The sequence below is a fragment of the Rosa chinensis genome, chromosome 1 (genome assembly GCF_002994745.2).
Source record: "Rosa chinensis cultivar Old Blush chromosome 1, RchiOBHm-V2, whole genome shotgun sequence".
In the NCBI taxonomy this organism is placed as follows: domain Eukaryota; kingdom Viridiplantae; phylum Streptophyta; class Magnoliopsida; order Rosales; family Rosaceae; genus Rosa; species Rosa chinensis.
The window spans coordinates 49,220,446-49,226,445 of NC_037088.1; positions in this window are offsets into that span (position 1 = coordinate 49,220,446).

Here is a 6,000-nt window from a genome sequence, read left to right on the forward strand (position 1 = left end):
GGAATGGAAAAGAAGGGAAGATGATGAATTGAGTGGGAGAAAAGAGACGGCAGCATTTGTTCTTCCTTACTTACTCAACTATCGAGAAATTTTAATCAAGGTAAAACTCTTGGCGGGATAATGAATTTCACTTTGAAATTTTGGAGCCTTTTTCCTAGCAATCTGACGTGGAAAAAATATCACACGTGTCAAGCCACGAATGGATGGTCGTATAAGTGAGGTGGTGGGGGTGCCTTACCTAAGACTTCTCCTGCAAGTAGATTTCTCACATTCATTAAGATAGAGAGAGCAGCTATGATTTAGATATGAGGATCTGGTCTGTTGAATGTTTAAGGTTACTGGGATTGATTGAAAAATAAGGGATATGATGAACAAAGCAATTTGCTTAAAGTAATAGGCATGATCAATATCGGTGTTCTATGGTTTCTTATTTAGGTTCATAATCTGTTCTGTGGGCTTAGACGTTCATAATATGTTCTTTGGGTTCATTAATCTATTTTGACTATTTTGGATTAATTTTATTACTTTTTATATTCTTATTAATAATTATATGCTATTAAAATTAAAATAAAATATAAAAATTGGAGATGTTCATTTTGCCCTTCTTGGGGGTTCAAAATCTGAAAAGTGGGCGCTCATATCAGTGCCAAGTCAGCATGTGGCGTCACAAATGGAGGTAATTTTGAAATTTAGATTTGGGTGATGGAAATTGAAAGTGCATGGACAATCGTGATTAAAAAAAAAAAATCAGGGACCAAACTGATGTTTGCCCCGAAGTTGGAGGGGACAAACTGAATTTATTCTTAAAATCAAAATATATATACATATCTTGAGAGTGGCTTAAGTTGTATCTGACATGAAACCACTTGCACGATTTAGCTTGGCTGCTGTTAACCTGCTCAATTGGTAAAAATTTGAAATCAAGAAAATAATCCCAAATAGACAACGAGGCTAAAAATTGTAACATACTTTCACTATTTAACAAACTCATTTCAAAACGCTGTCCCAATCATAGCATTAAGGAAGGTCTCTTACCAAACAAAAAGGTTTACCATGCAAATGGAAACCGAAAAAATTTAAAGAATAAAGGCATCAGTGCATGACAGTAATTGGAGTTGTAGGAGGGAAGTTGATTGAACTCAAAATGGTGGTTCTAGCTGGAACTCCAAATTTGATTTTTGGATCTCTAACTTATTTTATGAAAAGACAAATAAGGACAAAGAGAGAAAAATGAACAAATAAAAAAAAAAAAAATCTCTTCTTACCTTCCTCAAATATAACATTCAATTAAATTGTCTTTTTTTCCTGAATTTCCTTATACTGCCTATATAGTTTTATAATTTACTTAAAATAGTAAAAATAATAATTTCTATAGATGACTCATCATTTAATACAAAAGTAAATTCAAAATAATCTGATTTGGAATTTCCTTAAACTAAATTCATTGAATATTATGATATAGTTATTACTCGATCTTCCAACCCAAAACCGTTGAAATCCTTCTTTTGGCAAATTCAAAGGAATTCCAGCAACATATATATCAAGATCGAAAACCAACCCGCTAACTTTGATTTAGAGAGAGCAATATCATGTGATTTTGATTCATTCTTGTTCTCGTGGTTGAAAATATAGATAAAAAGTAGAGTAACAGATTGTTGTATCTCATATTCAAGGATGTTTTGGTAAAAATAAGGAGGTCTACTTAGTTTTTCAAGTATTCTAAAAAGTAAATTAGAGGTGTACTAAGTATGGGAGGTCCAAATAGCATATTTGGATGTCTAACTAAAACCACCCAACTTAAAATGGCCAAAAGGTAAGACTATATATGATAACTTTTTAACAAAAAGTAGTTCAATTGATTGCAATCGGAAAGTGTAGCATTCCCTATTTTAAAAGTGCCTGACTTATGCCGTGCTCGGGCTTAGCGGCCTGTTTGCCACCTCTGGGTTCAGCTGGAAATAGAGATGATTAGGATTTAGCCTTCATAGGCTCCCTCATCCTCTTTCGGTTGCATTCACTGCTGCCATCATTGTTGTCTTCATTGACGTCCACATAAGCAAATTTATTCTCATTATCAGCCTTGGGTGATGGATCGAGAATCTTTTTTTTTTTTCCCTTCTGAGTAGGTGCACTAGTAGAGGAAGTAGTAGCACCATTTTCAACAATAATTTTTTTTGTGATCTCTTCCTTCACTATAGGTCCTTCTATGTTTACTCCGTCATGGATTAAAAAGTGAGTAGTATATATAGTCATTAGGCTTCAAGGGTACGAATCCTTTTTCTCCTTAGCCCTAGGAGCCCTTTTTGGAGCTACCTTGGTCTTCTTGGAAGCATTATTAGTAGTATTGTTGCTGTCATTATTATGGTAAAACCTAATAAGGTACCGATGGTGATTGCAAAATGAGTACATACCCTTCCTTCACTTCCATCCTTTTCCATCATTCTTTTGACAAATCTTCTACTTCTTTAACGGAGTTTCACTACCTTCACCAAACCCTTTCGAACCCTCTTCAACATCAATAGTCACCTTGTTGATATTCATCCTGAATGGCAACACAACGTTGCATTTTGCATTAAAAAAATAACATTTCAAGCAACACTACATATTTCGCCCCTATAATTTTGAACGATAATCGATAAAAAAAAATACTTGATAGAAACTGAAAACCTAACACTTGGATGCAGTTCCTATTAGAAAGGATATCTACCTTAAATTGAATATCAAACAGATTTGATTTGTATAGGATTCTGCTTTGATTGTAATAGGTTGTATAGGATGTCTTTCCTTACTTAGTCCCCTAAACTGTTGGAGACTTCGTGTTGTTCAAGTATACCATTCTGTATATAATATCTATAATCAATAAAATGAAAGATATTCCAGCCAAATATCTTTTTCTTTCATGGTATCAGAGCAGGATACGTCCTAGCTCTTTATCCTTCCTTTTCAACGCATCTGTTGCGTCTTTGATTTCTTTTTCATTCCTTCATCAGCATCATGACTGAGAACGATGTTGAATATTCAAGTTTTGTCCTCGATTCATCCAATCCTCTATTCCTTCATCATTCAGACCATCAAGGTCTATTGCTTGTTTCAAAGCGATTGAATGGTGACAATTATTATTCCTGGTGCCGTGCTATGTGGATTTCATTGAGTGCTAAGAATAAGATTGGTTTTATTACCGGAAAAATATCGGAGCCTGATGAAGTCAATGATCCAGATAAATATGCTCTTTGGCAACGGTGTAACGATATGGTGCTTTCATGGATACTCCAATCCTTAGAACCAGACTTGGCAGATTCAGTTCTCTCCTGCAATACTCCTCGTGCTATTTGGGAGGACCTTCGTGAGATATTTTCTCTTGGTAATGCTCCTCATATTTTTCAGATCCAACGAGACATATATAGGATTGAGCAGGGCCAAATGTCTGTTGCTGCGTATTATACGAAGTTGAAGGGGTTATGGGATGAGCTTTCTTCTTACAACTCAAATACTTGTACTTGTGGTGTTCAACAAGATCGCACCAAATTGATGCAGTTCCTCATGGGACTCAATGAAACATATTCAGATGCGCGTGGTCAGATATTATTAATGAACCCTTTGCCTTCAGTTCCTCAAGCCTATGCGGCCATTGCACAACAAGAAAAATAGCGTGAATTGGCTTCGTCTATTCGTGTGCCGTCAAACATGGCAGCGATGATGGTTCATGGCACCACCAACAACATGATACCAAAGGAAAACTATCAAGGGAATCGTAGCAAGGAGCCTTTTGAGTGCACTTACTGTGGAGGAGAATATCACAGAGAAGCAATATGTTGGAAGAAAAATGGCTATCCACCCGGGCATCCAAAGCACAAGCCTGGAGAAGGGAACGCAAGCAATAAGAGTCGCAATTCACATCAAGGAAACAATAGATACAAATCTGGTAACAAAAGGAACATGTCTAAGTCAACTCCTTTTGCCAATTTTGTTGATTCAAATACATCTGTTCCCACTTTTCAAGAGTTGTAAAAGACTTTACCAAACCTCACAGAAGAACAATATGTTCAAGTTATTGCTGCCTTGAATCCCACTCAAGCCAATGCTGCATCGGCCTCAGTTTCAGAATTTTCTAGAGGTTTGTTTCTCGTTGCACCTAACCGCTGGATTATTGATAGCGGAGCAACCCATCACATTACTTCATCTTCTAAATCATTAACAGATATCAATGGTCCTTCTTTTACACCACAAGTCCTTCTGCCAAGTGGGGATAAAGCTAGTATCACCAAGACTGGATCAATTCGATTTACAGACTAATTCAAACTTCATGATGTTTTATGTGTGCCAAGCTTTAAAGTTGATCTTTTATCTGTTGGTAAGACAATTGATGATGTGCATTGTTCAGTGACTTTTTTTCCGTCTTGGTGTATTTTGCAGGACTTGGATACGAGGACGATGATTGGTGTGGGTAAGCGACGTGGTGATCTATACTATCTTGTGGCGTTGGCTTCCATTCCTTCATCCCATCGTTTTGCCTGCAACTTGACCATCTCATCCAGTCTCTGGCATCGCCGCTTAGGACATCCTTCTTCTACTCATCTACGACATTTAGCAAATAATAATCTTCATTTTGTTTTTGATTCTAGTCATAAATGTAACGTTTGTCCATTGGCGAAACAAACTCGTCAACTTTTTTTTCCTAGTTCTATCTCAACAAGCAAGTGTTTTTCCCTTATTCATAGTGACATTTGGGGACCTTATAAAATTCCTTCTCATTCCAGTGCCCACTATTTCTTGACTATTGTTGATGATTTTTCCAGATTTACTTGGATATTTTTGATGCGTCACAAGAGTGAGACGCAAAATTTACTCCGTCACTTTTTCACTTATGTTGCTACTCAATTTGATACCAAAGTGCAACAATTTCGCTCTGATAATGGAGCCGAATTTCTTTCCTTACAAATTTTTTTTCTTGACCAAGGAGTCATTTTTCAACACTCTTGTGTGTACACAAAATGGTGTTGTCGAGAGAAAACATCGACACATTCTTGAAACAGCTCGTGCTCTCCTTTTCCAATCTTCTCTTCCACCTTCTTTCTGGGGAGAATTCGTTCTCACTGCTATTTATAACATAAATCGTCTTCCCACTTTATTGCTTCAAAAGAAAACTCCATTTGAAGTGCTTTATAACAAACTTCCTGATTATTCGAGAATGAGAGTTTTTAGCTGCGTTGCTTATGCAACTTCGGTCAACCCATCCTCTAAATTTTCTCCTCGTGCCCATAAGTGCATTTTCGTTGGTTATCCGATGGGACAAAAGCTTTGAGTATGGCTGTCAGAGGCGGAGGAAAAAGCTTTGAACCGGGCAGAGGAACTTCTGTAACTTCCGGAGGCCGGTTCAGTGGTTTTCAAGTCGGTTTTGGGGATGAGGCCTCCGGTTCTGGACTCCTGGAGTTGAGATCTTCAAGGTGGGCGGCAGTGGTTTCTGGGATTTGAAGGCTACGAATAACGTGTTTTAAGATTAGGGCTTCGTGCTGATAACATGTTTTAGGGAATCGAGATTTGAGAGAGAATTGGTGTGTGTTCTCATTGATAATAGGAGCCTCTTTATATAGAGGATTACAAAATATAGAATCTGAATTGTACAAGGAAATGTAATCATACAATCAATGAATATATCTAAGATACTATCCGAGATTATCTCTAATTAAAACCCTATTGGCATTAGGTCAAGTAAGCTAGAGTTTGGGCCAGACACAAATAAGGATTTACTTGAACAATAACAACTAATCTTTTTAGTCGATCTATTTTCCATTAACATCATAATATGACCCGCGAGAAATACGAGCAGCCGGGCACATTGCTAGTGCGAGAAATGCGAGCAGCCGGGCACATTGCTAGTAAATTATAATAAGAACTCCGTTATTTCAAAAAAAAAATCCGTTGTTTTCAGAAACAGCTATTTTTACATGGAGGACTACCCAAGTCTACAAGTGTACCCTCGTCTCCTCCATCCATGCCTCC